A 21437-nucleotide genomic window follows, 5' to 3' on the forward strand; every position below is an offset into this window, starting at 1 on the left:
GATAAGGTTGCTGGGGTTCATCTGCGTTGACCACGGTCTCTTGGTTCCCAATCCAGCACTCTTCCACTGAGCCACGCCACACTGCCATTCCTACCGCCTTGGCTTGAGTATTTAATTTTCTCTCCTTGTACACCGAAGTAAATCAAAGAGATTCATTTATTTTAGATAGGAGACAAATTGAAGTTGGAATTGTTTGTGGATGGACACAAAGGCGGAAATATCGGCCTCCGTGTAAAGAGATCAGTCCAGATTAACCTCCAATGGTGGGGACCCCATGTTGTGAGCAGGCAGGACATGGCTAACACAGTAGCAGTCTCACACACGTTTGTGTCTTTCCATAATGTCAGGCTTCATTAGAATAAAACCATGGATCTAGTCCCATTGGCTTAGTTTACCACAGGCATCAACCAAGGCTCCCACCAGAAGATAGTCTCCAATAGTCGAGGTAGAGCGGTTTCATGTAAGAGGGTCATACAGGTCTGCAAGCAATAGGGTTAGGTAAGGTGAACAGAGTTGTTTGAAAGAAGGATGAGAAGGAGAGAGTCCGGTGTTCAGCAGAAGTCCTCACCGCCCTGGGGTGTGCAGCAGCAGGCTTGAGGCCCAGCTACTGAGATGGTCAGGAGGCAGTGCTTCAGGCGCTCCATCTGGAATGAGTGCAGATGCGGCTGTGAGCTCCTCAGTTGAGGCCTGAGCAATGAGCAGTCAGAGAGCTCCGATTTTAGGCTCAAGACTGGGTGTGGAGCACCCATCTGCAGTCTGATAAAGCCGTCCAGGTGGTCGTACTTCACCCCAAGTCTGGAATTATCTGGTTAGGGCGTTCATTGGATATACCTTTCAGGTGATGCTCTGGCATGACTGTCATTTTGTGACTGATATAACTATCAAAATTAGTAGAGTCCTCTTTTTCGCAACGGGTTTGCCGCCAGAACACAGGTGTAGTGAAAACCACCGCTGAATCTAACCCAAAATGGGAAAGGAAAAGACACACATCAACATCGTTGTCATTGGACACGTAGATTCCGGCAAGTCTACCACTACTGGGCATCTGATCTACAAATGTGGTGGGATCGACAAAAGAACCATCGAAAAATTTGAGAAGGAGGCTGCTGAGATGGGAAAGGGCTCCTTCAAGTCTGCCTGGGTCTTGGATAAACTGAAAGCTGAACGCGAGCGTGGGATCACCATTGATATCTCCCTGTGGAAATTCGAGACCAGCAAGTATTATGGGACCATCATCGATGCCCCAGGACACAGAGACTTTATCAAAAACATGATTACAGGCACATCTCAGGCTGACTGTTCTGTCCTGATTGTTGCTGCTGGTGTTGGTGAATTCAAAGTAGGTATCTCCAAGAATGGGCAGACCCGTGAGCATGCCCTTCTGGCTTACATACTGGGTGTGAAACAACTAATTGTTGGTGTCAACAAAAAGGATTCCACTGAGCCGCCTTACAGCCAGAAGAGATACGAGGAAATTGTTAAGGAAGTCAGCACCTATATTAAAAAAAAGGTGGTTACGATGATTACCATTTTTACACTGACCACAGTTTGAATAGTTATGTAGGAATTTTTGACAGTATTGTGAACAAGTTAAGGCTTCAAATTATCCGCTGTGCAGTGCCTGCCTATTGTGGACATTCAATAAACACTTAGTTAAATCATGGCAGCTCTCACTATAATAAGCTGCTTTCTTAAGCTGGATACTTTTGTTTAATATCCACAATATTTACAATACTGCTGGAACTTATTGATGAGGAGGAAGTAGTATGGGGAGTTGCTATTTACTATAATAAAGAAGTATCCATATTTCCTTATAAACTCTTTTCACATCCAACACTGTTAATATTCATAATTAGATCCCTGTCATGCTTCTAGAACTCATTTGGTTTCACAATTATTTCAACAAACATTGATCCAGCACCTACTCTGTGCAAGGCACTGACACACGTGAAGAACACACTTGTGGGTATTAGTTTTAGTGTTCTGTACGTATACGTTTCAGTTGGTTAATATGTAAGTCCAGAGTCTTTTATTATCTGAGAGCAGAGTTCACTCTTTTTTTGATACTCTTCCTTCTTTTTTCCCCCTGCACTATCTAAATTCTAGTATACTGATATACCTGAAACATATAATGTTATTAACCAATGTTACTCCAAAAAGTTAAAAAAAAATTCTAGTATACTGAATTCCAGTTCCATATCAGGAAATTGCAAGTCACTTTAATTGAGAATACTTAGAAAACAGAAGTAACGGGGGGGTTAAGAAATGGATGTACTAAGAAAAAGTGAATGGGAGTGCAGCTTGGTGGCTAAGAGCTCGGCCTCTGGTGTCAGACTTGGGTTTAAATCCTCCCCTTATCACTCACTAGTTGTGGGACTTTGGATGAGGGACTAAACCTCTGGAAACCTCCATTTTCTCATCCATTAAATTAAAGATAATACTAATATGCATAGCAGAAGGAGACATTAAATGTTAAATGGACTAATGCATACAAAACTTAGCCCATTGTCACCACCTGATAGATGTTAGGGAATGCTATATAGACATGAATATAGGAGGAGATTTTTCCAGTAAAACTTTGGAAGAGGTGAGGACAGCTGAGGTGGCAACCCCTGCCTTAGTACCACATTCTTTTCTTCATTAGAACGGTGAGAACTCAGATGTGTTTCAGAGGGTCTTTTGGCCAGAATAACTTGTGAAAAGAGCCCAAGACATACTTAACATGTGTATTACAAAAAGGGTTTGTGAAATACCGTGTTTCCCCGAAAATAAGACCTAGCCAGACAATCAGCTCTAATGTGTCTTTTGGAGCAAAAATTAATATAAGACCCAGTCTTTTTTTACTATAATGTAAGACTGGGTATAATATAATATAATGTAATATAATGTAATATAACGTAACACTGGGTCTTATATTAATTTTTGCTCCAAAATATACATTAGAGCTGATGCTCTGGCTAGGTCTTATTTTTGGGGAAACAGGGAAGCTCCTTAGTTGTGCAAAGTAGGCCAGCAATATAGAGAGACATTTGAGCATCCACTTTTAAACTTCTGTGTCCCTGAAATCACGGTGTAAGCTGAGATAACAGGAATTAGAGCTCTAAGTTATAAAAATCAGGAAGGACTAGACACATTTAAATTATGCTCCCTCAGCCTGCAAGGTATTTGCAATAAAGCAAATAATCTTATAATTTATATTTTATAAGTTTAAAATTATAGTTTATAATTTTCTTATTGAAATTTAGAGAAACTGGTCTTCTAAAAAGTTCATAGTGAGCAAGGGATGAAAAAAGAAAATTATATAGTGTTCAGTCATTAATTTAAGATGTCAAATGGCATCAACAATTTAATTCATGTGCTGTCTTTGTCTTCGTAATGGTTGAAACAACATGTCTGTGAGAGCTTTCTTAGAGTTACCCATTAGCTCATGTTCCCAAGAAAATATTTCTTCAATAAGGTCTCAATTTCCTTTTCTTTCATGTATTCTTTTGTGAAGGAAGCTTAACGAAATTATTGTTCTTGGAAGTGGGAGAAGATGCTACTGTAGGAGGCACTATTTTGTGTATTTGAACCCATTTCTCAAATATTCAGTAGATATGAGTGGCTCCACCACCATGGGATATACACATATATCCAGTGATCACTTGGAAGCCACACCTATGAGCTTATAATTGCTGACATTAACAAACAACAGGTACAAAGAGGCTGTGAACCAAAAAATACATGCATTTCTATGTGTTTTATTTAATCTGCTTAAAATTCAGCTTAGCATATCTATAATATACAACATGAAACATCAACTATTTTGAACTTAATATTATGCACAATATATTCATAACCATTATAATGTTTTTACCATTTATTTTCAGATCAAAGGGTAAAACTATTAAGATGCACAAAAATGGTTCACCTTCTGTAAGAACTCTGCAAAATGATTGAAGACATGCCAGTGAGAGATTGGAGAAGAGAACAGATAGCCGAGGAGACAAACCAGAACTATAAGGTGACATAGACAAAGACCAGAGAAAAAGAGAAGATTGATTGAAAATGGGGGAGGGGGGAGGAAAGTAATACAGGAATTTATAAAACAGAAGCGTTGGATTCAAGTAACTAAAAGCTATAATTAAAGTAGAAGCTGAAAGTATTTCAAATATGTATTATGACTATGAGGAATGTAATTTCAGATGTTAGGGTCCTATGTTTAACATATCAACAAATACAATATTTAACTCCTAATTATAAAAATCTCCAAGAATGTATGGTAGTTACGATATATTTCCACTAAATAATTATGTTCCCCAAGGGCACTGGGTATAATGGAAGTGGGTCTGACAACTTACTTTTTTGAAAATGGAGACATTTCTTTGTTATAGGAATCGATGAGAATGTTTCTCCTCTTCTGCTTGCAGAAACCCATAAGTTGTTTTCTTTGTGAACCCTGGATATTTAATTGTTTGATCCAAGTGAAGGATGTACAATTTTCAGGCAAGGCGTTACCTGGCTGATTATTCTGAACTAACGGTTCTCAAAGTGTGGGCAGAAGCTCAGTAGCAGCAGCAGCAGCACTGACTTAGAAATGCAAAGTCTCTGGTCCCACCCAAGACCTACTGAAGGAGAAACGCTGAGGGTGGGACCAAACCAAAGCTTAAGAATTACTGTTCTAACGGGTGGCATTTACAACTGTGCTGGTCAGATGTCAGATGAGGAAAGACAATATGGTGACATACGTGTGTGTGTGTGTGTGTGTGTGGCATATTTAAAACACTTTGTGAAACGTGTGAAAACCTAAATCAAAGGCCTTCTCCTTTATGAGACATTTCTTGATCACATTAAGGAAAATGAAACAATATCTCCTCAATTTTACTACTATAGAAATTTCCCGCATTAGGATAGGCCCAGTTTCTTACTCATTTTTGTTTCTCTTGTAGTGCACAGCATGTCACCCTGTAATTGATATGTTTGAAAATTAAATTGAATGAAATGCCTAAGGTAAACAAATGTGGGGCAATTTATTGCAGCATGTTGAAATTCTTACTTTAGAGTGGAATTCAAACATGGTAGTAAGAGGCAAAGAGAGTACATGTATATATATAAGATAAAAAGGAGAAAAAGGAAGAAGTTTGGGGAGAGCTAGATAGGAGGAACTGTCAGGGGAAGACTGAGGGGTGTAACCTACCTTTACCCCTGAGTCTTGATTTTCTTTCGAGTTTTTGGTACATGTTCAAATTAGTTATTAGTTATTTCATAGAGCTGTAGTAAGACTTTTTTTTTCCAATTAAATTTTTAGATTTAGTTTAATTTTAAAATTGTTTGGATTTCACTGACCACTGTATTTGGAACTCCTGGAACAGGGTTGAAAAAATTCCTGCTTTAAAGGAACTCATAGTCTAGGGCAATTTCTCGCAGGTTGAGAAATACTGCACTACTAGTATTTAGGGCCAGATTGAGAAATACTGCACTACTAGTATTTAGGGCGAGGTAATGCTTTGTTTGGGGTCTGTCCTGTGTGCTGTAGGATGTTTAGCAGCATTCCTGGGCTCTGCCCAGTAGATGCCATTGGCACCCCTGTTCACAACCGTGACAATCAAAAATGTTTCCAGATATTGCCGAATGCCCCTGAGGGACAAAGTCTCCTCCAGTTGAGAACCGCTATGCTAGTGGAAGAAACAGACAAAATACAGAAGTTTCTCACACCCCATGGTAAGTGCCATTATACCATAGGGCTGACAGCAGTGTAGTGAATGGACACCTCACAAAGACGGGGGTGGGGAAATTAGGAAGACTTTGGGCCAGAAATAAACTGGAGTAGAATCTTCAAAACTGAGCAGCAGCCTGTGGGAGAAGAGAAGGAGAAGAGAGGAGGAGGAGAAAGAAGAAGGGAAGAAGAGCAAGGAGTAATGGGGAATCACTTGTTCCAGGCTGAGGGCACAGAATGAGAAAATGCACAGAGGCCTGAACTAGGGTGTTATATTAAGGGGGCTAGAAGCTGGTAAGTGGTGTGTTACCCAAGCGTAAAGTGCAAAGGGGGCAGAGGTAGTGGGCTTTGCAGCCCCAAGGCTACAAGAAACACATTTTTCATAGCCCAAGGTCAGTCTTCTATTACCCTTTACAGTGAGGTTATAACTATCAACTTTTCTCTTGTCATTTCTGGGGAGCCCATTAAATACTTGCCACTACACTTGGTCCCAAGAGTTAACAGAGTATAGCATCTCTTATGTCTTCACTCAGCACTGAAATCAGTTGAGCTTTTGCCAAATCTCAGATACGTTTTTTTTCAAGTTCAGGGCAGGAACATTTAAAAAGATACGTGACATTTGAATAGAGAAGAAAATAGCTTTAGCAATTTGTTTTTTATTCAAACTCAAACTTTTCATAAAAGTAAAAAAAACAGTTTTAAGGATATTGTCATCATTTTTTTCTGAGCTCATTTGACTTCCTGTGAGCCTTGGGAAAACAGAATCAGTGTCTTTAATGCCTGCTGTATAGAAGATGCTTGATCAACATTTGTTGGATAAATATGCTTACATTTGTTATTAGTAATAGTAACAACATTTCATCTTAGTCTATTTGAACAAAATACCATAGACCGAGGAGTTTATAAACAGCAGAAATTTATTTTTCACAGTTCTGCAGGCTGGGTAGTTCAAGATCAAGGTGCTGGTAGATTCAGTGTCTGGTGATATCCCACTTTCTGGTTCTTAGACAGCTGTCACTTCACTGTATCACATGGCAGAAGGGGCAAAGGGGCTCAGAAATCTCTTCTATAAGGGCACTAATTCCATTCATGAGGGCTCTGCTCTCATGACTTAAGCACCTCCCAAAGGCCCCAAATAGCATCACAATAGGTTTCAATATAAAATTTTGAAGGGACACAAACATTCAGTCTATAGCACATTTCTATAGAGCACAATACATGATAAACTTCTCAAGGATGTGATCTAATTGGATGAGATCAACCCAATGAGATAAAAAAGGAATGGTTTTCAACTCCATTGCAAGTTGTGTCTCATCCTTGACCCAATATTACCCAAGCCATACTTTCCCACACTGAAAGAAAACTGGTAACAGAAACATTTTGTATCTCATATAAGTGTTTATTCTTATGGTAGGTAGATGATAGAGAGGTTCGGCATTATAGGTTTAAATTTTCAACTATTTCAAAATCCAAGAATCATAAAACAATAAAGGAGGGAGGAGACTTAAGAGTCAAACTGTGATTTCACAGGTGAGGAAACTAAGGTCACAGAGCCATGTAGTGTAGAGCCACATTCTAACCCGCGTCTCTGGACTCCTGTGTTTGTGTGGACACCTCAGGATTTACTAATAGATGTGCTTTACCTGAACATCCTGTGTCTCTCGAAGAAGCAGACCATCACACATCTGCACAGCAGAAGCCCGAATTGTGGAGGTTTCTCTTGTACACTTTGCCTTCTGTAGATAGATATGTTCCAGAAGAAAGTTGACTTCAAGGACAGAAGAAATAACACGTTCAAAAAATTATATGTATGCCTCTTCTTTCATACCAATATTGAACAATGCTATCTAGGATCCAAATATAATACCCTGTTTTATTTTTCCCAGAAAAGGAAGCAAAGGTCCAGAGAAGTTAAATTTTGCATAGGATTTTGTTCGCCAAGTGAACATCTGTGTGCTTCCTCACAATGAATCATCTCTATTCCTTACAAAATAGGGCAGGAGGGCAGCTGGAATTTCCCAGGTCACTCCTCGGTTGCTGCTTCCTGCCTCTGCTGCTCTTTATCCTCTGTGGCACAACTTCATTGGCATAAAAGTGGAACAGATACTACCCCAGGTTGTTGCCTGTATTGACTCAGATGTCTTAGGCTTGTGTTATGATAAATTTAGGGCAAAACGAATGTCTGACTTTAACAAGAGTGTGAATAATTAAAGCTCTTCCCAAGTTTCATTGCACAATACTCCACGCAGAAAGGAACACTGACCACACTCAGCCTATGAAAGGCCAGCTGTGATTGACAAATGCAAAGTTTGTCATAGGGGACAAAGTGGATAGGTCATTGCTGAAAGAAAAAAACTTTGAGCTGTCATGCCTCTTTCCTTGCGCACATTAGAAAAAAAAATCGTTTGGGTGGCCGGTTAGCTCAGTTAGTTAGAGCGCGGTGCTCTTAACAACAAGGTTGCCGGTTCGATCCCCACATGGGCCACTGTGAGCTGCGCCCTCCACAACTAGGTTGAAACAGCTACTTGATTTGGAACTGATGGGTCCTGGAAAAACACCCTTAAATAAAAAAATAAAAATAAAAAAAATAAAAAAGTTAGAAAAGTATGCATTTACATATAAAAAAAGATCCTTAAAACGCAAACCAAATAAATATTGATGTACCAAGTATCACTCATGAGTCTTGCTTGTTCCTGAACCTTGAAAGCACAAGGCTCTCATGTAGGAGGGTGTGTGTTCTCTTCTAGAAGATGGCAACCTTCTAGAATGGAGGAAAGGATCTTGAAGATTCATTAAATTCTGATTGCAGTCCGCATATCTAGGGCACCCACTTTAGCTCTTAAAATAACACACTCCCTTGCACACCTGTTCTTTCTGCATTCCATGTGTACAACTTGAATTGTCTAGTGGCTTTGTTTTGAGGAAATTCATCCTGTCTTTTTGACCCTCACACTATGTCAAAGGGGAGCACAGAATAAAGGCACCACAGATACTGCTGAAACTAAATAACTCTGTGAATTCAAAGTTGTTACTTACTCAGTCCTTGTTCCCCAAGACTTCACCTGCCACAGGGAAATTCAAGAGGTGGTAGAGTCACGGCTGGATTAAACTCTAGCATTCATTCATTTTATAATTGACATTTGGACCCTAAGAGCTTCCTTTCCCTTTCTGTTTCTTAAAAACAAAGTTAAACAAGACGAAACCAAACCAAAACTAAACTGAATAAAACCCCTGTGACTTAAAAGGGAAAACAAGATTCAAAAAATAATGAGTAAGTCTCTAGTGTAGACCAGCTGATGTTCCTGACATCTGTGGGCCCAGGGCACAAATGTGGATAGAGAGAAGAGGGCGGCCCCTCTTCATTTCCTAGTCATGCTCTTGCCCTAGCGTAAGAAGCTTGGAGAGCACGTGTAATTAGCCTAGCAGTCAAGTCTAAGTTCCATGCCCACCAAGCACCTTGGAAAATACTTGGTTCTAGGGTTTTGCACTCACATGGCCCACTCCTGGGAGAATAGACTGGGGAAAGAGGTCCATTCAGGAGCTGGAATTGGTCTTAATATCCAGGGTCTTGAGTACCAGGAGCATGGCCTGGATAGGGGTGTTTGAGAATTAGGTGGGCGTGGAGTCTGTTCGACATGTTCCCTTGACCCCTAGGACACCTTGGCCCTGTTAGGAGCCTGGCTGGAAGAAGTTTCTCTGAAGTCAGGCCCCAGGACAAATTCCCAATTGCCCACACATATGGGCAGTAATGTTAAAAAAAAAAAAAAAAAATCTCCCTAAGAGCTAGTTTAAAATTCAAATTCCTATATTCTACTTCCAGGTATTCTGATGTAGCAGCTCTGCATAGGGCCCAGGAATCTGACTGTGCAACCAGAGGTGGGTATTCTGATGTTTCCTTGTTTGGCCTTGCTCATCAGGGATGTTTACCATCAGGAGAGAGGACTCTTTCCTCTGCCCTTCTCCACATGCTGCCCTCCCTCCGCCAAGCCCCGAGTGACTCACACTCCTTGTGTTGCTGGATTCCCTTAGTTTTGGTCGCCAGTACTACTGCTGTGCCTTTTGCAGATATTGCCTGCTCCCTATATGTCAGCACAGGTCCTGTTTCCTTGCTGCCACCACTGTTGTTTGTTTTGTCCCTTGCTTGTTGTAAGAGAAATTGTTCCAGTTGTCACTGCTGTCAAGCTGCAATCACTGAGCTGTTTCTATGGCAAGAAGAAAGGGCTCATACTTCTGCCAGCTAGACTTAGCTCTGTGGTTAAGTGACAATGGCACTGTGGGACCTCCCCCAACCCCTTAAATATGGCCTTGTAGGTCCCACCCCTCTAAATACTTCTTGTATCTGTTCTCTGAGACCTGAGAATGGGACCATGTCCTTCAGTATTTCCATTTTCCTGAGGGCATTCCTCCCTCCCCCCTCCCCAGAATTCAGGGAAGCCCTTCTGTCCTCCAAAAGCTTCTGAATCGGAGTACCCAAGACTTGGCTCTCAGCCCTAACGTCCTTCTCTCTTCTTTCAGGGAGTTTGCATTACTTTCTACATTTCCTGGGTTCCTAAGGCAGGTAAGCCTGCAAACTGAGCTTCACTATGACCTTTGTTACATTTACGTGATAGAGTTCTTACAGGATTAGATATATAATAGCAAAATCACTCCCTACTATTTTTGTGAACTTGTAAAAGTCTGGTGAGAAGCATGAAGACTGGACAAGGGCAAAAATCATATAATTATGCATTTATTTAAAGATATAATGAAATATGGTCATAGAACACCAAAAAGTTAGTTAGAAGATATTTATGTGTTAAACCAAAATTCGCATGACTCTGTGAATAATAAATTCTGCTGTGTAATCCTGTGCCCATAAAATAATGTCTGTTTATTGTGTATAATATATGTATATATAAATGTAATTAATAATATATCATCATAGCATATCATATATCATACATATAATTCATATAATTATAAATAATAGATATAAATATATTTGTAAAAATTTTTGGCTTCATATGTTCTGAAATAATATTTTGCGATACTCATTTAAGTTGGTTCCCAGGGTTGATTTTCTTTTCTTTTCTTTTCTTTTTTTTTTTTTTTTTTTGCCTTTATTATGTTTTATTTAATTGCATTCATTGCTTCTGGGAAGAAGTGACCTAGCAGAGCACTTAACAGAGTATCAAATGTTTGTCCTTTGAGGAATAAATATACTGGTTTGGGCATAAGAGAGAAAATTGGGAATAAAACTGTCAGATTAAACAATTTTTTTTCCACCTGCAACTAGATAAAAAATTTTAGGAGAAAGGAGAGAATTGGGAGAGAGTGAAGACTTGGATTCCCAATAAGGACTCTGTGCAAGTTCTGAGGGTAGAGGATAAGAGATACTCCCTTCACCCCTCTCCACTATAGGTTTTGGGATTGAAGGTCAGAGACCCATAATATAGGGTCTGGCAGAACTCAGAATTTCTTCAGGACCACGATGAAGTAGGGTGGGAATAAGGAAAATAGCATTGAGATGTATCTGGACAGGGATGAGACCACCTTAGGGAGTTTTTTCAAAGCTCAGGGCAGTAGGAGAGCAGCTGAATATTTTATGTGTCTGGGAGCTGTGTAGTCATGGAAGAGAGCTTCAGAGCTAAATGATCTTGCAGTAGGAAATAAAGGATACAGCAGGGACAGTTGATCCTGTGTCGAGCAACAACTAAAGATCAAGTGGGAATGAGAATGTATAAGTGGGTGCAGCCAAGATAGACTTGCATGATTGCCCACAACTGATGTTTCTTCCTTGATTTTTAGAAATCACCTTCAGTATGTGTTTCTGCAGTATAGTCTGATGATAAATGCTATATTTCGTCAGTTCCAGAATAATCTCACTGATTGTCTCTTCAAATAATGCCTCTGCCCCACTGTCTTTCTCTCTTCTGAGATTCCAATGAAACGCATGTAAGGTCTTCTCAATGTATTTTTTTTATCCTCTTCCTATCTGTATTTCTCATCTTTATGTCTTTGTGTTTCATTCAGGATAATTTATTGTGTCCTATCTTTCAGTTCATTAATTCTTTTTTCAGCATTGTCTACTATACTGTTAAGTTTGTTTATTGAATTCTTGATTTCAGTTATCTAGTTTTTCAGTTCTAGGATATCTAACTTGCCACTTTTTTCCTGTTTTCTGCAGAATTTTTAAGCTTGACTTTTATCTCCTTGAACTTAACAAATATAGCTGTTGATACTTTATTTAATAATTCCAATATCTGGAGTCTCTGGAGTCTACTTTTGTTGTCCGTGGTTTACATTCATTATATCTGGTCTCCACGTATGCCTGGATACTTTGATTGTATGCTAGACATTTTTGGCAAATAATTTTCCAAACACAAAGTACACAAATAATTTGAAGCCTAGAATTATGTTTTGTCCACCAAAGAGCATATTTAATTGCTTTAGCCAAGTGCTTGGGTACATAGTAATTCAAAACAAACATAATCCAAGTTCCAGGTTTGATATTTTCCAGGTCATCTAGTACATCTGTAGTTCATAAAAGGAATAGTTTACTTCTGCCTTAGCCTTACTTTTAGGGTACAGCGCTTTGGGCTACCAGTCCAAAGTGAGGGATAATTTATGAAACTTTTACCTTGCCTGTCTCTAGACACTGATTTTTGTCTTCCTAGCTCAAAAGTACAACTCAGCCTCTTCGTTGCCTCTCTTCAACTGGCAAATACTTCTAATTTCAAAAGTGGCTCTAAGTACCAAGCCTACCTATTTGGATTTCTATCCCTTCTGTACTTGGGACTGGTACTTAATTTATCGTATCGTATTGGCCCTTTGATACTTGCAAGATTTTTGTCTCTTAAAATTTCATCAAGCTTTCTTAGTCATCTTTTGAGAGAGGATTGTTTCACATTACCTAGCCTGCCAGCAGAAGTAAGTTTTGATTAAAAATGCTTTACTGAACTTAAAGCGAAGTCGTCTTGAGGCTATGGTCGTGATTGAAAAAATTGATGATGTGAGATGAAGAATACTCTAAAGAGCCATGCTGATGTTGGACCACAGACTATAAAAAGACTTCAAAGACAGTACCAAAGTATATTTTAGCTTTCTTGGACAGAGTCAAGTTAATCTTCAGAAAGACAAAAAGCAAATGTAGTCTTATTAGAGCATGCTGATGAGACTAAATTTTTCTGAATGTATGAGGAATATCTAAGAAGGAAAAGGCAAGGCAGGTTATGTTTGATGACCCTGTGGCTGTGAATTCATAAGTGGGAGTCCGTCAGCCAGTCTGGGCGTGGGCTTACTTGGCAAAAAGGATCCCGTTATTGTGACAAACTGGTTTATCCCTTAATCTGCATACATGCAGGAGTGGGGTGGGGTGGAGGTGAAGGGGATGCTTTGTAAGAGGATGTTACATTCTGTAGTAAGGCCTGATTCTTCCCTAGCCTTGGAGGGGAGATGCTTATGAGACATCTAATAGGACCAGCTCAAGTACCCTTCTTGCTTTGCCTACCAAAAGCCAAGCACATTGTTGTGGAGTATACTCATGAAGAGAACTCCCACAGCTCATAATGCATAACTTGAGACAATCTTGAGGAACCCGAGAGAGATCCCTGGCTCTAGAAGGACCTTGGGCAGCCAGAATTCTTTACTTTTCCCTAAAGAGATAACCCTGCTTCAGAGATTGGAAGACAAATTGAAGGAAGAAGGGGACATAGCCTGGCAATCCACTGGTGTGAACTGCTGCTTTAAACGCAGGCTGCTCCCCCTCCTTATTTTCTCCTGAACACACTCTACCAAAGGTGTCTCCGAGCAACCACCAGAGTTGAGAGCACCCAGGCAATCTGATGAGTCTGGGGAGATGCCAGCCACACATCCTTGCACAGGTTGTCATGTGAGAGTTCTTGCTCCTGAGAGACAGACTCAGAGCAGAGACACATTTCAGGTAGCTTATGCAAACAATGAGAATTTATGATCAGGATATAGGACACTCACAAAATCTAAGACAGAGAAATAGCTAAGCCTCAGCAATAAACTGGACCAGAGACTTGAACACCTCTTCCTCTACGTGTCTGATTTCAGGCTTTCCCCCCTCTCTGTGGATTAGCTTTTTCTACTTTATCATGCATAAATGGACAAATACATTTGCTGGAATTACCAAGGTTACATATTCCACCTCCAGCTACCTAGAAAGAGACAGCTGTCTCTCTTGCTTTTTTCCAATTCCAGATTCTGTAGTCAGATGTCTTCTCCTGGCCCAACCAACTCTGGCCATGGGGGAGGGCCATAAAACAGAAATATGACATTCGGACCCACCCCTTTAATCCTATGGATGGACAGCAGTTAGTAGAAAAGTTGGTGGGGATGTGGAGGGAGGGTTTCAGACATTATAAAAGGGTTCCACCAAAGAAACCTCCTTAATTTGATCCAATTTGTTATATTTATGAACATTTTGGAAAAATTCTTCACTCGTACAACCAAGAACTGGTAAACAATTAATGAAAAGATTATATCCATAAAGAAATTATAATTGATTAATAGCTAATATAGATGTGGACTATGTAATTTATCAAATGTGTGTTTCATATTTGTCAAGTGAGGGTACTTGATATGCCTCAATGAATGTTCTTACTTTTCGCCTCAAGAACCTTCAGTGGCTCCATATTACCTCCAAAATTAAATTCTATGATCTGGCATAGCTGGTTGACCTTGTTTCTTCATACATTTTAATACTTGTCTTTTAGTTCATGAAGGAGATAGGAAGATAGGGTTCGGTGTGTGCCCTAAGCATTTCATGCTCAGTCTCCATTATCAAATTTGATTGCATTTCTTTTCCTTTCAGAGGCTGATATAACTCTTCCTTAAGATGCAAGGACAAAGGTAGCCACATGAGTAGTTAAATCAGGGACAGCCAGACCAGCCTTGTGCCAGGAATCTGCCTCAGGGAGGTTTAGCTTTGGCTGTGCTTGCCCTATAACTCTTATTTTTTTCTTTTACTCTCACCCACTCTCAAATCCAGAAGCTAATGTCTTACCAGAACTTGTTCTCAATGTTTATCCTCATCCTTGCTGTTTGGAAGCTGGCCTGTAAGCCTACTTCTCTCTTTGCAATCTGACCCTGTCTCTTTGCAGTGACTTGTTTGTAGTCATTTATTCTTGTCCCTAATCATTATTTCCAGATGGCATCATGGTCATTTTGGTGCCCTTCCCTTTGAATGTTACAAACCACTAACACGTCCGTGAGTGGCCACATGCTACAGTGGTTAAGAGCACAAGCTCTCTAAGCAAACTATCTGGGCTTGAAACCCAGCACCACAATGTGCTGCTGGCTGTGTGACTAGGCAAGTTACACAAGTTACACATGCCTCAGTTTTCTTGTCTGTAAAATGGAGCTAAAATAATACCTTCTCAAAGGGTTGTTAGGAAGCTTACTTGAGTTAGTACAAACATAGTGATTAGTTATTCTTCTCAACTTAGCTGTCCTGCCTTCGTTAAATAACCATCACCAATGCTACTGCCCTTCATTAAAACTCCTGACCCTTTTTTGGGTTTGGACAAGTTCTGAGCTGGCTTGGTTTCTCTCAGTGGAAGTTTGCATCTGTCCTTTTCTCATTTTCAAAGACAAACTATCTTTTGATTTCCTTCTCTAGCTCCATAATCTTTGATTTCTGTGACCCACATGGATAGCAACCTTTTCTAAAATGTCATGCCCCTCATTGGGCTAGTCACCTATTTTGATGCCAAATCTTGTACTGACCAGCACTGCCCCTTAACGAGATCTTACCTCTATATCTCTCCAACCAAATTTAAAACTTCAAGGTATGAAGGATGGAAGATCATCCCTTTGAATCATTCATAGAGTATAGAATATTAGATAATGAATAAGTGTTCGTTTGTCTGAGTGAACTGAGTGCCTACACTTCCTTAAAGAGCCTAGAAGCCTCCCAGCATGGTTTTGAGGGTATTAACTTTAGAAGACAAAGACTGATGGCTGATAATTTCCTGATTGCCAATGTTCCATGTGATTCTCAGGAATGAGGTATGGCTGGCCCAAGAAATCTGAAGGCAGGAAGAACCATCTTGGTATCACTGTGCCTTTAGGAAGAAATGAGTTCACAGGCTCTGTTAGCAGATGTAGCCTAAAAGGAAAAAGGATTATAAAACAAACAAGTAGGCAAACAAGCAAACAAAACCTGGGTGAAGGATTTGGAGTGCTAGAGCCAAAGAATCTGACCTAGGACACAACTTCTGATCCAGGCTGTGAATCATAGAACAGATCATCTTTCCCCTTTAGGCTTTAGCTCTCTAATGGGTAAAATGAAAATTTGGGCCAGATCTTGTCTTGGGTTTCTCCATATGGCGATTTTTTAAATAAAATGAGAATGTCTCTTTACATTGTATCTTTATTCTTATACTTTTTGTGTGTGTGTGAGGTTGCCTTTGAGCCCTGAGAAAGGATTTTCCTCACTAACCCAGTTTTCCCTCCATCTCAAGCAATGACACCCCCATCTATTAATTGTTTAAACCAAAAATGTGGGACTTCTTGATTCCTCCTTTTGTTCATCCTTGCCATCCACATTGTGAGCAAATTCTGTCAGTTCTACTTCAAATATACATTCCAAGTCTATTTGCTGGGTCTCAGCCCTATCCACTTTTTTTCATCTTCCCTGCATAAACTTAATCTAAGCCATAACAATTTTTCATTTAGATTATCGAAATAATCTTTGTATTTTTCTCCACATTTTCACTCTTGCTCCTCTGACATTGATTCTCAGTATTGCAGCCAGAGTTACCTTGTAAAAACAAATTTGATCACACTATTTTCCTGCTTAAATTACTTTAATATTTTCTTTTTGTGCTTAAAATGAGATTTAAATTGATTGGTATAGTTGATAGGGTGCTATAAGATTTGGCCTCTGCTTACTTCTCCAGGCACAAAGACATTCTCTATTTTACATACTCTCTTCCAACCACATTTATTCCTGTTCTTTTGTAATCCAGGCTGTTTCCTCTGGCTATTCCTATTATACAGAATGATCTTAGCCCTGCCTTTTGAATGGCCTGCTCCTTCTTATTCTTCAGGGTTAATACTATGTAATTACATGAATGAGTGTTTTAAGATAGGAAAAAAAAAATCTCAAACCATTATACCTATATATTGCTCTGTTACAATAATATGTATTATTGCAGTTTCTGTTTTCAAGCCTTAACTTGGCAACTTTGTGACTGTGTTTATTAAAATGGATCCTGTTTTACTATTCAGGTTCAGTAGACAGTATAACCAGATTTGTCAACCTGTCTTTATTCATAATTAATCATAATTATGATTTATTCATAATTAATCAAACAATAATTTTATGAAGTTTAATTTTGAAAGTTCTCTTTTACATAAAGCAACAGATATAGTTCAGAAAATCTTAAACAAATTTATACAATTGGCAGAATCATAAATCCTATTGCTCAGTCATTTTCGGAAATTGTAAAATTGGCCATATCACTGCTTCTTTGAGATAGACTCCAGTGGCTTTCAAATGTTCCTTCACTCAAAAATGTTTTGTTGCAGAAAAGCGGCAAGGACCGAGAAACTCAAGCGGCACCTGGAGATCAGGGAGAACACAGCTTTATTAGGCCAGTGGGCTCAGCGGGATCTTTCCCAAAAGACTGAGCCCCTAGCAAGGTTTTGAGCAGGTTTTTATGGGCTGGGGACTTCCTTGAGTCGGGGAAGGGGTAGGTGTCATCTGGTGATTGGCTCAAGGTGTGGCTTGGAGGGGGTTATGCGGAAGTGGGCTGGGGCTTAGGCTGGGGACTTCTCTCTCTGCTGGGGCCACCATTTTAGCTCAGATCCATGTGGCAGGGAACCATTTTAGGTCAGTTTCACTATGGGGCGGCTGGATGGCTCAGTTGGTTAGAGTGCAAGCTCTCAATACCAAGGTTGCCGGTTCAATTCCCACATGGGATGGTGGGCTGTGCCCCCTGCAACTAAAGATTGAAAATGGCGACTGGACTTGGAGCTGAGCTGCGCCCTCCACAACTAGATGAAGGACGACTGCCTGGAGCTGATGGGCCCTGGAGAATCCCCAGTATTCCCCAATAAAAAAAAATAGTTTCACTAATGTATCTTCAATAGAAAATTCATCATAAATTTGTTATATTTGCTAAATCTAAAGTTTTTCTTCTTCTCCAAAATGTCCGAGAAAAATCACTAAGTGATAGCAAAAAAATGGCGTTATTTAATCCACCGCTTTAGAACAAATGCCTATTCTTGGTAAAAATGATGGATACGTTCAAGCATGCTTTTGTTTTATTGTTGCCGCTGGTCTTCTTTAGAATTTGATTTTTTTCTACGTAAATGTCCATTTTCTTACATTCATTGTTGTATATTTATTGACTTTCTCCATAATTTATGTGCATTGATCTTCAAGGAAAAAATTTAAATCCCGGTGTTTAATATACATTGTCCAAAGCCTATTCTGTCTCTTTGCAAATTTCTTTGCCTGATTAACCAAAATTAAAACTTCACTCCAGAAAAGAGTTAACACAGGAAAGAAAGTTATCCTCAGTAAAAAGAGAAAAACTAGACTTGTTTATCTTGTGTATCCACATTTTCTTTTGCATCCTATAGTACTTCAAAGGTTGGGATTAACTTTTCAAAAATTGTCTTTATTGTGTGTACTTCAAAATGAACACTCTATTGTGTCTGGGAAAGCCTTTTCACTCATACATTCAAGCTACAGTAGTTTCCATCAATGAATTGTTTTCAAAACTGATGAAAAGGAAGAATATGCTTCTTCAAAATTTTCAGAAAACATCATACATGAAGAAAACCTTCCAAAATTGTGAACTCTTCAGAAGTTTGGAGTTTGATTTGCACAAGGCATAGATGAAAATTTGGAATCAAACTCTGCTTTTTTTACCCAAACGCCAATTGGTAATGGCTACAGTTGCAGCACTGTCATATTTTTTTTTTTTACCATGATAGAGATTTATGTAATCCTTCACTATCCAGTTGTGTTGTAACTTTTATGTGAGTTCAGCAGCAGTTATCCCAGAAATAAGAAAGAAACCCAAGAATGAGTCTTTTCTTTCAAATTTGCCACCCACAATATGGACATTAACTGAGTACTTCACGTTTGCTCAGGGTGTGAAACATTGGGAGGACTCAGAGCTGTGAAAAGAAATGAATGACTTGGAGACAGGAACAGAGCAAAGCTAACTCAAATTATTTTGTACCCCCTGAACTTTATGTAGAAACAAATGCGTGTAGCTGAGTGTCTTAGTCAGTTCACGCTGCTGTATATTATAGAATACTGTAGACTTGATGGCTTAAACAACAAATATTTATTTCTCATAGTCTGAAGACTGGCAAATCCAAGATCAAGGTGCCAACAGAGCTGGTGAGGCCCACTTCTAGCTTGCAGATGGCTGTCTTCTTATTGTATCATCACATGGTGGAGAGCAGATTATCTCTTTAATGTCTTTTCTTAGGGCATGGATCCCATTATGGGGGCTCCACCCTCATGACCAATTTACCTCCCAAAGGCCCCACCTCTGAATACCATCACACTGGGGATTTAGTCATCAACATGTGAATTTGGAGGGGGTGGGGGATGGGGGAGGGAGACACAAACATTTAGTTCATAGTACTGAGTCTGTCTGATTGGATAACTGGGAGTTGTTCAATTAACTCCCATGTAGAATTCAGTGTGTCTTAAAGAATAAGTAATAAAAATGTGCCAATTTATTGTTTACATTATTAAAACTCAACAGTAGCTGCAGCAATTGTTTAGAACTTAGATCAATTTTTCAGAAGTGTTGTATCACTGACATCATTTAGAATTGCCAGTGCATGGTGATAATACAAAGCAGACTGATTGTAGTCAGTTTTATTACTGACCCTAAGCTTTCTAAAGACAGTGTACTGTCCCAGCCCTGGGTATACACACGCTCCTGAGAACAATCATCCCTAGTTTTAATACTTGTGCCCCCTCCATTTAATCTTTTCTTTTTAATTTTATTGGGGGAATATTGGGGGACAGTGTGTTTCTCCAGAGCCCATCAGGTCCAAGTAGTTGTCCTTCAATCTAGTTGTGGCATGCGCAGCTCAGCTCCAAGTCCAGTCACCATTTTCAATCTTTAGTTGCAGGGGGTGCAGCCTACTGTCCTATATGGGAATTGAACCGGCAACCTTGTTGTTGAGAGCTCGCTCTCTAACAAACTGAGCCATCCGGCAGTCCCTCCGGAAGCTCAATGGCAGCTCATTGCCTTCAATCTAGTTATGGAGAGCTGACACAGTCACATTTGTGCCAATTTCTGGTTGGAATGGTGACAACATGCTGGAGCCAAATGCTAACATGCCTTGATTCAAGGGATGGAAAGTCCCCCGTAAAGATGGCAGTGCCAGTGGAACCACACTGCTTGAAGCTCTGGATTGCATCCTGCCACCAACTCGTCCAACTGACAAGCCTTTGCATCTGCCCCTCCAGGATGTCTACAAAATCGGTGGTATTGGTACTGTCCCTGTGGGCCGAGTGGAGACTGGTGTTCTCAAACTCGGCATGGTGATCACCTTTGCTCCAGTCAATGTTACAACTGAAGTAAAGTCTGTTGAAATGCACCATGAAGCTTTGAGTGAAGCTCTTCCTGGGGACAATGTGGGCTTCAATGTCAAGACCGTGTCTGTCAAAGATGTTCGTCGTGGCAATGTGGCTGGTGACAGCAAAAATGACCCACCAATGGAGGCAGCTGGCTTCACTGCTCAGGTGATTATCCTGAACCATCCAGGCCAAATCAATGCCGGATATGCACCTGTGCTTGATTGTCACACAGCTCACATTGCTTGCAAATTTGTTGAGCTGAAGGAGAAGATTGATCGTCGTTCAGGGAAAAAGCTGGAATATGGCCCCAAGTTTTTGAAATCTGGTGATGCTGCCATCATTGACATGGTTCCTGGCAAGCCCATGTGTGTTGAGAGCTTCTCTGACTAGCCTCCTCTTGGTCATTTTGCTGTTCATGACATGAGACAGACAGTTGCGTGGGTGTCATCAAAGCAGTGGACAAGAAAGCAGCTGGAGCTGGCAAGGTCACCAAGTCTGCCCAGAAAGCTCAGAAGGCTAAATGAATATTATCCCCAATACCTGCCACCCCAGTCTTAATCAGTGGTGGAAGAAGGGTCTCAGAACTGTTTGTCTCAATTGGCCATTTAAGTGTAATAGTAAAAGACTGGTTAATGATTACAATGCATCGTAAAACCTTCAGAAGGAAAGGAGAATGTTTTGTGGACCATTTGTTTTTTTGTGTGGCAGTTTTTAAGTTATTAGTTTTTAAAATCAGTACTTTTTAATGGAAACAACTTGACCAAAAATCTGGCACAGAATTTTGAGACCCATTAAAACAAAGTTTAATGAGAAACCTGTGTGTTCTTTTGGTCAACACTGTAATTTCCCATAGTACTACTTAGGTAAGACTTAGAGTTGCCCATAACCCATTTCTGGTGTTACATCTGCTGAAACTAGAATTTGATAATTTGGGGTTAACATTTTCTGGGTGGGAACTTTAGGTTTTTTCACCTTGTTTTAAGGGGAGGAATCATCTGTTTACATAAAGCTATGGGAGGGGGTCTGTTGGTGCAACACTTATTAATAGGTTAGGACAGATAAGCAAAGAGTAACTTGATGTGTAAGCTAGTTTACAAAGGCCAAATTCTGTAATAAAGTCCACATGTTGCATATAAAATTTTGTATAGTTAACATCAATATTGAGTAAATTTG

The 21437-nt window shown here is 39.8% G+C and overlaps 2 protein-coding genes and 1 pseudogene across 3 annotated transcripts in view; all 3 read left to right on the plus strand.

Moving 5' to 3' along the window:
- The window catches only part of LOC308505279 (uncharacterized protein C9orf85 homolog), a 149263-nt gene extending 144166 nt beyond the window's left edge, over positions 1-5097 (plus strand). The window contains exon 7 of the mRNA XM_081067227.1: positions 3870-5097. The gene's annotated coding sequence lies outside the window, so the exon portion shown is untranslated. The remainder of the gene's footprint in view (positions 1-3869) is intronic.
- On the plus strand, positions 918-21106 carry LOC308505281 (elongation factor 1-alpha 1-like; annotated as a pseudogene). The gene is made up of 2 exons: positions 918-1510; positions 19944-21106. The product of its transcript is annotated as an elongation factor 1-alpha 1-like (transcript).
- The window catches only part of GDA (guanine deaminase), an 80883-nt gene continuing 69657 nt past the window's right edge, over positions 10212-21437 (plus strand). Inside the window, exon 1 of the mRNA XM_081067225.1 lies at positions 10212-10253. The gene's annotated coding sequence lies outside the window, so the exon portion shown is untranslated. The remainder of the gene's footprint in view (positions 10254-21437) is intronic.

This window comes from Rhinolophus hipposideros, assembly GCF_964194185.1.
Source record: "Rhinolophus hipposideros genome assembly, chromosome: 11".
NCBI lineage: Eukaryota > Metazoa > Chordata > Mammalia > Chiroptera > Rhinolophidae > Rhinolophus > Rhinolophus hipposideros.